Below are 14,145 nucleotides of genomic sequence, written 5' to 3'. Positions count from 1 at the left end.
AACTAGCAGTGTCGACGTTTTTTAATGCTACAATGTAAAATTAAAACTTAAAAATGACTATTTTAATTCAATACTGTTGTATTTTAGCTCAATACTCTGCAAACATTCTAAAGCGGAATTTCAATGGATCTATTTATACATTTTGAGCGGTCCCCTGAGTTTTGCTCATTTGTTACGTAGTGGACCATTAGTGGCAACCGCCAAAATGAACTAGCCACGCTATCAAATGTGGGAATGTTATTGGCTGACCGCTTATAGCGGATGTCACTAATGATCCAATAACTAACCAATGAGCAAAATTCCAATGAACCACTTAAAATATCTATCCACTGCAAATCCACTACAAGTATATTTGCTAGGCACTGTCATATTTTAATAACACAAAACTTCTATACCATTTACAAAAACAGTTTATAAAAATTTTGTATGGTGAATAAAAACAACACAGAAAACTAGTTAGGAAAGCGAATAAACAAAAATATGTTATTATTATTAAATTAAATATTAGAAATTTTGCAAATTGAAAATAATAAAAACTGAAATTTCATGTTTTATTCATTTTTTTTGGAGCTATTTTAACATTTTCGAGTTACATATACCAACGATATAAATCTTTTTAACATTTTACTTTTCCAGTTACATATACCAACGGTATACATCTGAACATTGACAAGAGGCAACGTTATAATGAGTTGCTGCGTTTAAGCGGGAATACTGGTAAACAAAACAACGAGCAGTTGATAAACAAGTTAAGAAATAAATAAACATTAAAATGATTCAAAGGCAGAAAAGGCATAACACAGTTTCAAAAGCCTAACACAGCTTTTTTTCTGATTCGTTTGACAAACTATATCGTTTTGTGGTTCGATGATCGTTTGACAATCGTTTTGTGGTTCGATGATCGTTTGACAATCGTTTTGTGGTTCGATGACAACTTTGATTATGCTGAATAAAAAGAAAAAAAATTACAAAACTCGTGATCAGTACTTGAGATACTAAAAAAAAGTTATTTTGAAAAATTTATAGAGAGAATTTATTATAGAGAGCCTAATATCAACGTTTAATAGACCAAACTCTTATTTCTATATAGGGATATCTCCTGAGGATATCTCCGATAAGGTATAGTGACTAAACTAAATGCTAACTTACTTTGTTTATTTTTGTTAGTCGTTGTACATCATGTTATCATAATGGTTCATATAAACTTGCTACAAATATAAATTTAGGCCGTCCCTAAGGTTGGCGGCCTCGGGCAAACGTAGTTGTGATCCCCCCTTCCCTCCAGTAATAGTCGCATATATAAGCTTTTTGTACTGCCTCCAATACTTTAATACTTACACCACCTTCCAATCTACCATAAGGATAAATATCACTCAGATTTAAGGGCTGTAAGTTAAGGAAATCAAACAGTTCAAAGAGTGCAATTCTAAATGAAAACTTGAATTACTGACAAATAGGTAAATTTATATCCATGTTCTTCAAGATTTTCCTACGGAAAATTTTTCAACAATTTTTCTACAGTTGAATTTTTTTGCCTCTTTGTTTTCAATCGAGTATTGCAAGCGACGTCAATCTTTCTTGCGTCATTGGTGTACCTATGTAAATTTTAGTTAACTTCAGCCGGTCATTGTCACTGGAATTGGCAGCAAAATGCGTAATGCTATCCACAGATTAGTAATCTTTTCTGTTGGTGCTTTTGATTATGTTGAGTGAAAAAGGGGTGAACCTAATGGATGAACTGCTAAATTATGCGTGGAGACTAAATAGATTGGAACAAAAAGTTGATATATCAACGAAGACCGCTAAAAAAAATTTGCCGCGCCGCCCCGGCAAGCTGCCATTCATTATTAGAGAGTATTCATTAGAGAGTGAATGAATGCTTTTCACATTCACAAACTCTCAACTATTTACAACGTTGTTTATATTATTGCAGGGTTGAACAAGAAGAATCAGTTAATTCAGATAATTACAAATTTTTTAAATCATATGTTTATTTTTGTGATATTTATACAGATTTGTGATATTTATACAGATTATTTAAATCGATTTTTTAAAGGTGCTTTGTTCATTGTTATTGTTGTTGCAATTGTTCCACAAAAAGTTCTTTTAATAAAGCTAGTGTAATTTGCACTGACCCTTGCAAATATAATGGTTACACCTCCAATGGTGATAACCGTTTAGAGAAGAATGACGACAAGCAGTTAGATGAACTATTTGAGTCTGAGTCTGATTACAATAGTAATATGGAATAGATTATAATTTTTATAATCTTGTCCATATTACTATATAGATATAACAGAGTTGTTAGTGGGTTAAGAAAATTGAACCCAACCCAACCCAACCCACTGCTACATGAACCCAACCCAACCCATGGGTTGACCCACGGAGTGCATGCAAACATGTATAATTATACCGTTAAATTGGCGACATTTTAATACATTCTAGCCTATACAACCATATTAGATACAAATAATATGTTGTTACTCAGTTACTGTCACTATATGTGTTAGTAAGCAAACTAACAAAGAACAGCTTTAACATAAATGAGCACTATATTAGCGAAGATGGTATTCACCGCAGTTGATATGTTGACACCCGTGTGAGCTTCAGTCCCAAAGTGGCGAATGGCCAACGCTGCATGTTGTACGCAAAATTGTCGGTCAATCCACGAAGCATGAACATCAAGGTACGCTTTTTTCCTGTAGTCGTCAGTGTACAAGTCGAGACACAGTGAAATTGTTCCATCTTCGATAGGCTCCTTAATAGCGTCTATTATTCTCTTCTTTATTTCTGCAGCTTGTAGCCGTGTAGCTTGCGTTACAGTTTCACGTTTAACTAGAGCGTCAGTGATGTCAAATTTTCCATACTTCGCGCCAAAGTCAACACATGTTTGAAGCAGTCTCTTAAAACCATCGTGTTCGACAGATCGAAAAGAATGATAACCATCAGCACAGAATTCTACTTCTTTTCTTTTCATAAGGTCACAGTCATCTTTTGTCAATTGACACTTTAACGCGAAACATTGACGAATCTGCAGTTGTTTGCTGTCCTTCGTGCCGCATAATTTTGCATGATTTATGAGATTTTTTGTGCCAAAGCAGCTTAGACCATCAGCAGACTTATACGCACACACTTTTTTGCATACGGTACACGCACAGAAATATTTCAATTCAACACTCGATGGCTCTCCATTTCCGGCAACGTCACGCTTTTCAAATATTAAAGTAAACCTATCCCAAATCGCAGATTTTGCAGCCTCGTACGGTTTGAATAAATAATTATTGGGGTAACGTTTCAATTTATTTTCTAATTCATCGGCATTCGCCATCATGCTTAGTTTGAATTATTATGATGCTTTTAATTTAATTTTATGCTGTTTATATAGCCGTACTCAGCGATGAATTTGCTATATGACGTCATTCACGCAGAAAAAAACGCTCTAATCGCTAACTGTAAAAAACTGCTCTTGCGTCATCGAAAGTAATTATGCTTTCGATGACGCAAGAGCAGTTTTCTATTACACTAATTATTAAAAATTATTTTTATTTACATTAATACAGCGGCCTGGATATCGATGTGTTGACGTAAATTCGACGGTTGGCTTTAATAAAACTGCGTCATTCGATAGCAAATCCGTTAAATCTTAAGCGCAAATAATGAAATAAACATAACGGTGAAACGGCGAAAATACAATGAAAATGCAGCTAAGGCGTGGGTTATCAGTGGGTTATACTTCCTCAACCCAACACAACCCAACCCAACCCAACCCAACCCATGGGTTAACCCAACCCACTAACAACTCTGAGATATAATAGTTTTTGCATTTTCTGACATTGAACTGCAAGATTCTATATTATCAGCAGTCATATAAATAAAAAATTCGGTTAATAATTTTAAATACAATCCTCTTTTAAAGCATAGCATAAAAATGGCAAATGATAGTATCCTAAGGAAACAGAGCAGAAATACCAGGTTTTTTGTGTGTATTTTTTGTGTGTAAATTTTAGACTTACTTTAGTTAATGACACTGTATAACAGTGTCATTAACTAAAGTAAGTCTAAAATTTATTCTCTAATTCATGGGTCTGAATTTTTACTTCTCACCAGAATAATGCAGAGTTTTTTGCAAAAAAATCTTACTCTAATTCAACTCTTGAATCTAATGGCTACACTCTTCCTGCCAGTGAAACAGATTAACCGATCGTTAAACATTAAAATCACTATAGCTTCTTATGCTAAAGTTAATTCTCAATTGAACACATTTACAGTTTGTGCTCCAGACAAGATTTCCATTATAGTCTTAAAAAAGAGTTCTTTAGAATTCTCTTCAATTTTTGAAAACTTTTAAAAAGTGCTAAACAAGTGGTTCCAATTTTTCAAAACTCTAGAAAACACTTTGACCTTTCTAACTATCCTACGATTAGTCTTCACTCTACTATTAGTTTCTTTATATTAAGTTTCTGAGATTAATAAATTATTTCTTTCCAACTGCATAATTAAAGTCTATCAAATTATCTACAATAACAATCTTCATAAAAATTTTACATCTAAATTAGCTAAGGACTTAGTAACAGCCTAAGGCTTGCAGTGGCTTGTGGATTTATATTTTTTTTAAGGCAACAAAACTCATTTAGTTGCAGCAAAAAAATATTGCAATATTGTTGGTATTGACGAATAACAACTCTCTTACTTTTAGACAAAGTCTAAAAAATTGTAAATGGAGTTAGACCTCTTTTATCTGCCAAGCTTGAACCACTCTCCCATTGTTGCAAGGTTTCATTTCTTTCTTTTTTCTACAAATACTATCATGATCAATGTTCAAACGAGCTATCATCACTATTACGATAAACAAAAACTCATTCTTACTTGGCTTCTTATTCAACAAGTTACATACTTTTACTGTATCTGTCCTTTATGCTATAAAAACTTTTATGAATTCAGTATTTTATTCTTGCGCATCAAAAAAGTTTTTTAACTCTTCCTCATCTTCGTGTTTTATTTTTAATACATTCTGCAACTTTTAAAGTCTTCAGTTAACCATTTTCTAGTATTTTAACCTGTCCTCTATTTTAAAGTAACTCATAGCTTAACAGTGGTTGCTTGCAATCTTGTTGAAAGTAAATTAGAGTTTAAAAATATATAAATATATGCCAGTATGTAATAAATAGTAAATGTACATATAAATTATAATACAAAAATATTATAAATTTTTTTCTAGCCCCAGCTATCAATCCCTGCTAAATCTTACAATTATGCCGGAGCCGGGGCCGGGTTTGCAAAAAGTCTTATTTTTACCCGGAGCCGGGGTCACTCACAACTAGCAAATGTGCTAAACCATCATTTTTGGCATTTTTTCCGGGAAACACCACTGTCTTCAGATTAACCCATATTGTTGTACGCGCATGTTATAAATTGTTGAGAGTTTGCATCTAAAAAATTGAAAATGCGATCAAAATCAAACCACTGACAAGGACAAGTCTTGCATGCCACTGCCTCATTTGCAGTCATTGGACGACTCCATTTGCGTCATTGGACAACCTCATTTGCGTCATTGGACGAATCCAATTAAATCAGCTTCATCCATTGCAAGCTGCCAGCCAACCCAGCACTTCCACACGTCTATCCACACCAGCTGCATTTGCCGTAAAACAGTGTTCAAATGCCTCACAGTTCTCAATCGTGGATACCCATACAATTGTACATCTGAAACCAGACTTGCAAATTTGTAAAAACTTGCTCAGGCTGATGCTCTTGGAGACCAAAAAATTGCTTTTTCAGTAATCAAAAACACACCATCCTCTCCTGATGGAACAATCCGACTCAGTCAAGAGAAAAATGTCTACCAGTACGAGGAGAAAAATGTCTACCAGTACGACAAGGTAAAAAATTTGCATTTTCGAAGGAAAGTAGGTATATAGCTATAAGCAAAGTATTACCACTGTGTTTTTCTTTATTTAGGTTCATCTCTGAGCCGTGGCTAGGCTCCCCCACACACCCCAACTGGGGGGGGGAGCCCAGCATTTTTAGGGGCCCTTTTTGTAATTTGAAATTTTTTTTTTGCATTTTTTATAAGAATATTTGAATATATATATAGTTACTGTTACTATTAATAAAAAAACATGGCCTTTTAAACACGATATTACCAAAATTAAGCAAGCGTGAAAAAAGCAATAATATTTTTCATGTAGAAAAAAAATAAAAAAAAATGTTTAACTCCCGAGGTCCGAATTTTATGAAAAACGCGAGCTTTATAAAAATCTGTCAAACCGTTAAAAAGAAACCATTAAGCAGCAGCCAACCGTGCGAAGAAATATATTTCTCTAATTCGCATATTTTATTAGGTGTTTAATTCGCATATTTTATTAGGTCATATATTATTATAATTTGTATTTAGATTACATATTTCAATGTTTATTTATTTATAAATTATAAATCGTTTTTTATTTTTGGCGATTCACAATTTATCTTGGTAATAATTTATTTTATTACTATGCTATATGTTATTACTTTTGCTTTAATACTATGAAATAAAAAGTCTATTATTTGTTTCAATTAAATCGCATTGCTTTTAAAGAAACAAATGTATAGCATTGGAAAACTGTTACGCTTTGCATTTGTTTATTTTAAAGTTCAAATGGTTATAAGGCCATTATCATTGAACTGATTTTTTTGTTATTATTATTATTATTATTATTATTATTATTATTATTATTATTATTATTATTATTATTATTATTATTATGCGTTGTTAGTTTTTTATATAAAAAAAAAAAAACAAGCAATAAAGGTTTCCAAAAATTTATAATTATATTTCGATAGTATACCAGGATATAATTATTGGTATGAAAAAAGTGAAAAGTGGTACCACTAAGAGAAGAGAAAAAGCTGCAGCCAGGGAGGAAATCGCAGAGGTGTGACATTGTTAAACGTGGTTTCAAAAAGATCGAAATTGATTTTCCATACAATTTAGAAAGAAGGCGATTTTCACTGAATTATTATAACCGCAAGATGAAGAATGGAGAAATCTTTGAGCGCACATGGCTCATATATTCTTTGAACAGCAATAAAGTGTTTTGTTTTTGTTGCAAACTTTTCGGGGTAACTTCTTCACCATTCCGGCAAGGAATGAACACTTGGGAGGGCTTGTCAAAAAAACTTAAAGAACACGAAACATGCAGTGCACATTTCAAGTGCTTTGAACAATGGATGACTTTACGAAAAGGTTAACTGATATTTTCTTTAATTTGTTGCTTTGTTATTTTTTTTTTCTTAATTAATTTCTTTTTCCTCAATTTTGGTAATGCAGGCATTGCAAATCAAGCTACCATAGACGAGAAACAACAAAAGTTGCTTCATAAAGAGCGGATATTTTGGAGGGCTGTGTTAGAAAGGATACTAGACATTACCTTATTTATTTCTGCAAGAAATCTTGCATTCCCTGGTTCAGACACAGCCGTTGGTTCAAAGAGCAATGGAAACTTTTTTGGGGTGTTTGAATTACTGGCTAAGTATGATACCGTTCTCAATGAGCTAATGCAAAGAATTTAGGACAAAGAAACCAAGGAGCACTATTTGAGCAATGACAAACAGAACGAGTTGATTAGACTTTTAGCCAGGGAGATTGAATCCAAAAACCTTTCTAAGGTAAAAAAGGCAAAATACTATTCTATTATTTTAGATTGTACGCCAGACGTTTCGCACAAAGAACAAATGAGCATTATTCTGCGATCAGTAACATGTACTCCTGGAGTAGGTATCGACATTTCCGAAAATTTCTTTGGATATCTCACAGTAAATGATAACACTGGAAAAGAGCTTTTCAATGCATTTTTAAATCAGGCAAAAAATTGGGATCTAAATATTTTAGACTGTCGAGGTCAATCTTAATTAATGGTGCTAATATGAAAGGAAAATTTATTGCAGCCGTGGCGCAGTGGTTAGAACGCTTGCTTTATAAGCAGGAGATCCAGGTTCGAAACGAGCTCTGGACATATTTTCGCGTCACGGTAAGGAAGGAGGCGTGAACTTCCTGGTTAAATGCATTTCCGCGGTGCTCTGTGACAAGACCGTTAGGACTTCTTGGGGCACCTAAAATAAAAAAAAAAAAAAAAAAAAAAAAAAAAAAAAGTAAAGGTGTTCAAGCAAGGTTTCTGGAAATGAATCCTAAGGCATTATATGTTCCATGTGCTAACCAATCACTCAATCTTGTTATTGTTGATGGTGCACTGTCATCCATCAGTGCAATTTCTTTTTTTGGTGTTCTTTCAAGGTTATACACGCTCTTTTCATAGTCTCCTCCTCGATGGGAAATTTTAAAATCATGCGTGGCAATTTCAGTCAAGCCACAATCAGATACCAGATGGGAAAGTAGAATAAACTGTGTTAAACCACTTTGCTTCTATTTAAAAGAAATCTTAGAGGCACTTGAAAAATCGGGAGAACATGCCTTAGAAAAAAGAGATGGGGCAACAGCCACAGATGTACGATCGCTGACAGAATATATTAGAACATGGCCTTTCTTATTATCAATCATTATTTGGTATGACGTTTTATTTCAAATTAACAAATCAAGTAAGCTGCTTCAGTGTTCTGCAACCTCTCTCGACATTAGCTAGTGAAATAAATGCAACAAAAGCGTTTTTTTATGAGTATCGCGAAAATGGATTTTCTGACGCACGTGTTAAGGCATCAGAAATCGCAGAAGTATTGGGTATTGAAAAGGTTTTTTCGATGGTGCGTTCACGAAAAAAAAATCGATTTATTCATACGAGTGTGCTGATCACACTTGGCAACCTGAGCATCAGTATAAAGCAGATTTCTTTTTGCCACTAATTCTTTATCGATCTGAGAGTCTTATCAAAGCTTGTAATGAAAATTCTCTGTCTGCTTATTACAAAAATTTGCAAATAAAGCTTGCTGATATAGATTCCGAGGATTTAAAATCGGAGTTAAAACGTTTTGTCATAGTTATAAAGGAGGAAAAAAATGCTCTCCTAAAATCTGCATATGACTTCCTAAACTACATCTACAAAGAAGAGCTGCAAGAAACTTATCCCAATCTAGTTATTGCGTTACGAATCATTCTTACAGTAATTACCAGTTATTGTTGCAAGTGCAGAACGTAGCTTCAGCAAGTTAAAACTAATTTAAACATTTCATAGGTTAGTATAAATAATCTTGCTTCATTATACATAAATACGTGTAGCTTTATTTCTTTATATTTTTAAATAGGTCAACAATGGTCGATGAACGTTTGTCTTCCTTAGCAATGCTGTCTATTGAGAACGAGGTTGCAAGAACATTAAGTTATGAAGGCATAATAAATGAGTTTGCAAGCATGAAAACACGTCGCAAACCCTTTTTTTCATGGTTTGCGACGTACTTCTATTATCTGCGTAATGCATTTACAGTAGTTAAAGAAACTCTTCACTAGTAACTCTATATCAATTTAACAATTATAAAATATATCTAATTGAATTTAAGCGTTAATTTGATTGTATTTAGTCTTATGAACGGCGACGTTAAAATATGTCAGGTACCCAGTTATTTTGAAGTAATCTGTAAAATGTATCCACTTTTTTAGAAAAAATAAAAAAAAATTGGTGCCTTAATGGCTAGTTTTTTTTTTTTTGGGGGGGGGGGGACCAAATCCACAAGCTACGGCACTGTCTGCACCAGACACCACTTCCATAAAGCTTGACTATAGCTTGCAAGTACAATTAAGTACTGGCTAATTAAATTTAAAAACGAGACAGCTGGCCACTAGACTGAACTAAGTTGGCGCATGCAGAGTTGTTAAGTTTTACTTTTTCCAAATATTTGCTGACATAGGCAAAAACCTTTATGATATTTTCACCATTTCCTTAACAACATCCTTTGAAAATGCCGATACAGAAGCTACCGCAAGTCAAGTTGTGCTTTGTATTGATGTAGAGGACCTTTGTTCGTGTGTAAAGCTGAATCACGCAAACTCAGTGACATTGGAGCTTTGAGAAGCATCGAATTTCTTAAAAGAGGCTATCAAACATTTTTCAGGAAGGTAACAAACCTAAAGACAGCAAAAGATTTCAAAAACTCAGTTCATTTCCCCCTTCCTGATTTGCCAGATGATCAACTGAATTTGGAACTAATTCCTCTAATTAAATTGCACTTGCTTCTTGGGGTTGTGAACCATTTATTCAAGAGCCTTTGTCAAGTTTGGCCAAGAGCAAGTGAGGTCGGCCTCTCTTCACCTTGCCATTCAGCCCTACCATGGTGGTTATTTTGCCGGAAATGATTGCCACAAGTTGCTGAAAAACATAGACAAACTCCAGAGTCTCGCTGAAGCTCATTGTACATTCCAGGCTTTCAGTTTCAGTAGAAACATTTTGAAAGTTTAACGAGGTGAGATCTGCCTGCTATGGAAACTTTCTTAATCTTTTTTTATATGCCACACTTTATCAGCATTCATGGACAAAGTCTTGGAGTTTTCAGTGAACAGGCAACAGAGGCTTTATATGCCAATTTCAAGTGCACTGGGATGGATTCAAGAGACAACCAAGCCACCCTGAGTGTGGTCATAATTTGCTCAAGTGTGTTCTCGACTACAATTGCAACCACTTGTAAAGAAGGACAAAAAGTCAAGTCTTGCTCAATAACCGCAAAGCCATCAAGAAGTCATTAAAATACCAAAAGAAGAGTATTTGAAAAAATGAAATATTATGCAGAAAAACTTTGAAAAACTTTGTACATTATTTTGTCTCCGAATAAAATTGTTTATGTACCTTGTGTTTCTTTTGTAATTTATTTTGTTGGAATTATTAAAATCCTTTTAGAAAATTGAATTTCAGCAAACATACATTTTTTTCAAGGTTTTAGTGATATATTGCTCATAGATATACTTGAGAGAGGCACATATACAATCGTCAAATATTTAAAAAAGCAGTAATTTTATTCATCAAATTCAAGTGAATTTCCGGATTGGATGTCAGCAAAAGATTTAAATTTTTATGTTTTAGGTACTTTGTCCGAAAGGACAACAACAGACTTTTTTGGTCATGTTACCAAAGTTTACAAGTAATGAAAATCATGCCCTGATTTTCATTATTTGTAAAAAGGTTTACAAGTAATGAAAATCATGTCGTGATTTTCATTATTTGTAAAAAGGTTTACAAGTAATGAAAATCGTGTCCTGATTATCATTATTTGTAAAAAGGTTTACAAGTAATGAAAATCACGTCTTAGAGGACTATGAGTTTCATATTTGGTTTAAAAAGTCTGTCACCTGTCACCTGCTTATTAAAATAAAAATAAGAAATAAATTCCGGCATTCCGGCCTAAAGTATTGTATTTCCGGCCGGAATCGAAATGTACAAAGTTTCAAAGTTATTTGAGCACATTATGTACAAAAGATTGTATTACGTTTTAGTTGCAAACAATATTCTCTATAATAATCAATTTGGCTTTAAAAAGAGCCACTCTACTTATCAGGCTATTGTTCATCTTGTTCATGATATCTTTAAATCATTTGATGAAAATAAATATACATTAGGTGCATCTATTGATCTCAGTATGGCTTTTGACACTGTCAATCATTACATTTTATTAATAAAATTAGAAAACTATGGTATTAAACATATAAATATTGCGTGGTTTAAAAGCTATTTGTCAAATCGAAAACAATACATTTCTTATAATGAAGGTAAAACGACCAATATGAACATAACATGTGGGGTTCGTCAGAGATCTATATTAGGACCACTCCTATTATTATATATCTCCTAAAATATTATACCCTCTATTCAAAATGAATCAGAATAGATATCTAACCAGATTTTCAAATAACAGTTATATTTAACCCAAAAGTTATTTTGCGGCGACTGAATTTTGGAATAAAATATTAACTAATGAACTTAAAACAATTTCTAGGCTTAATGAGTTTAAGATCAAAATGAAGCAAAAACTATTGATGAACGACGTAGCGCTCAACTTTTTCTGAAGTTTTAATGATTGCTACTGTTAAACTTACCCAACAATTAGAGGTTTGTCATAATCGGCTTGACGATCTTAGAAAAGGACTGTGCAACTTTATTGAAAAAAAAAGAATTAAAGCAATAACAGTTTATTGCTTTAATTCTTTTTTTTTTCTCTCTTTTTTTTATTATAAAAAGTTATGATTTATAAGAATTATATTCACATATTTCAAGGTATATGCTGGTGTAAAAGGAAAGCTTCAGGATTATGTGTATTTGCTTGCATACTTTTTAGTAATAATAATTATATTTATATTTCTTATTAATAGTTTCTTTGTACTAATTATTATTTTTTTATTTTTTTTTATTTTTCTTAACCAGTACAAAAACAAAAAGTTAAAGTAGGACTATAGGATCGATGATTTTTACTTTATAAAGTCTTTAGAAAACGTTTTATATTATATAATGTTACGTTTTTTAATTTTTGTTGTTTTATATTTAAGGTATAGTTTTATATTTAAGGTATATGTTTTTAAGGTATATACTAAGGGACTTAGTGATAAGACAAATTATGTCTTTTTCTTGCCCCTGCTATTTGTATTTATATTATGGTTTACGACTTGAATAAATTTATAAGACAAAAAAAAAATAATAATAAAAAAAAAAAGTCAGAAATCCCGGCCAGAACGGATTTCCTGTACATCCTTAGTTCTAGGCGTGTTTTGTAAAAAATATTAGTTTGGATTCATGAATTAAGATTTTTATAAAAAATACTTGTATTGTAACATGGTGTCAGGTTGGAAGTTTTATAAAGATAAATATAGTTTAAGAGAAAGAAATGCTTTAGGCATTGTGTTTTTTGGTCTTTTGTGTTCAATATCTTTTGTCATAATGGAATTCTTTTATTCAACTTAAGTATTTTTATATTTTATTATGCATAAAAGAAACAATTTTCACCCGATCCCTTTATTGACTCCCCCCCTCCCTTTCCCCTTTCTTTCCACCTTTATTAGACCTTTTTAAGATTGTAATTGAGAACTTGAAGTTGTAATTAAGAAACGTAAGATGTAATTTAGAACATGGAAGATGTAATTAAAAAACGTAAGATGTAATTTAGAAGATTAAAATTGTAATTGAGAAAAGTCTATAACATAGATTATCAGAAAGAAGCTCCTTGTATTTTTAATTTTGTTTCCTTAGTTTACCTTGTAATTTTAGGTTGGATCCTAATTTGACTAATGTGGTTATATGGGTTCATTTTCAATAAATAAAAATATATTATCAGTAAAATAAAAAAGTGATGAAAAAGATATTCGTGGTTTTGGCGGTAACTACATCTCTTCCAATGAAATTTAAATTTCCGCTGTGGACCCAATTGTATGCTGTCTTATATTCGACACATTCTCTAGCTCAGCACATTCAATAACTCTTCTTTTATCATTCGATGAAGATAAAACATAATGTTTTCTTTCAGCTTGTTCAATTGTATGTGTTTCATGTCTACAAATTGGATTATATTAAAATGTATGTTCAAGATCTTTTATAATGACCTTTAAGCTTATATTGTGAATTCGCAATTACAAATAATGTATTCTCATTTACATATTACGATTTCTTAATTACAACTTTTGTTTTTCTAATTACATTTTGCGACTTCTAATTTACATGTTGTATTTCTTAATTACATCTTACTTTTCTTAATTACAACAATTACAAAAATGTAATTGAGAACTTGAAAAAGTTCTCAATTACATTTTGAAAAGGTGTAGATTCAAATTCCCATTCTAGAAGTGTATTTGTAGGTACACTAGTACAAATATATTTTTGTTATTCTTTATATTTTAACAGTATCTTCTCTTGTAATTTTTTTTCTTTTATTTATTTGTATTTTTATCTTATATATTGTAATAAAGAACATAAAAAAAAAAAAAAGAAAAAAATAGAAAGAAAGGTACTTAAGGGCTCACCCCTGTCAAAATGACAAAAAATTTTTTTTTTTGAAATTTTTGGTTTTTCATATTTCAAGTGTAAAAATTAACGAGGAATCTGATTCTGAATTAAAATTTTCAAAAAAAAAACACATAAGTATGTCTATTTCTTGATTATTTGATCATAGTCAAAAATAACCTTCTTAGCAACGTCCATAGCAACAATTTTACTTTCTCTTTTCCACTTATCTACAACACCTTTTTCT

The 14,145-nt window shown here is 32.1% G+C and overlaps 1 long non-coding RNA gene across 1 annotated transcript; it reads left to right on the top strand.

Annotated features, from left to right (window-relative positions):
- The first annotated feature begins 6,829 nt into the window (after positions 1–6,829).
- Positions 6,830–8,132, top strand: LOC136087561 (uncharacterized). The gene is made up of 2 exons (XR_010641875.1): positions 6,830–7,222; positions 7,307–8,132. It is a non-coding gene; the product is annotated as an uncharacterized LOC136087561 (long non-coding RNA).
- Positions 8,133–14,145: the final 6,013 nt, after the last annotated feature.

This window comes from Hydra vulgaris, chromosome 11 (assembly GCF_038396675.1).
Source record: "Hydra vulgaris chromosome 11, alternate assembly HydraT2T_AEP".
NCBI classification, from domain to species: domain Eukaryota; kingdom Metazoa; phylum Cnidaria; class Hydrozoa; order Anthoathecata; family Hydridae; genus Hydra; species Hydra vulgaris.
This window is presented reverse-complemented; position numbering and strand designations above follow the sequence as displayed.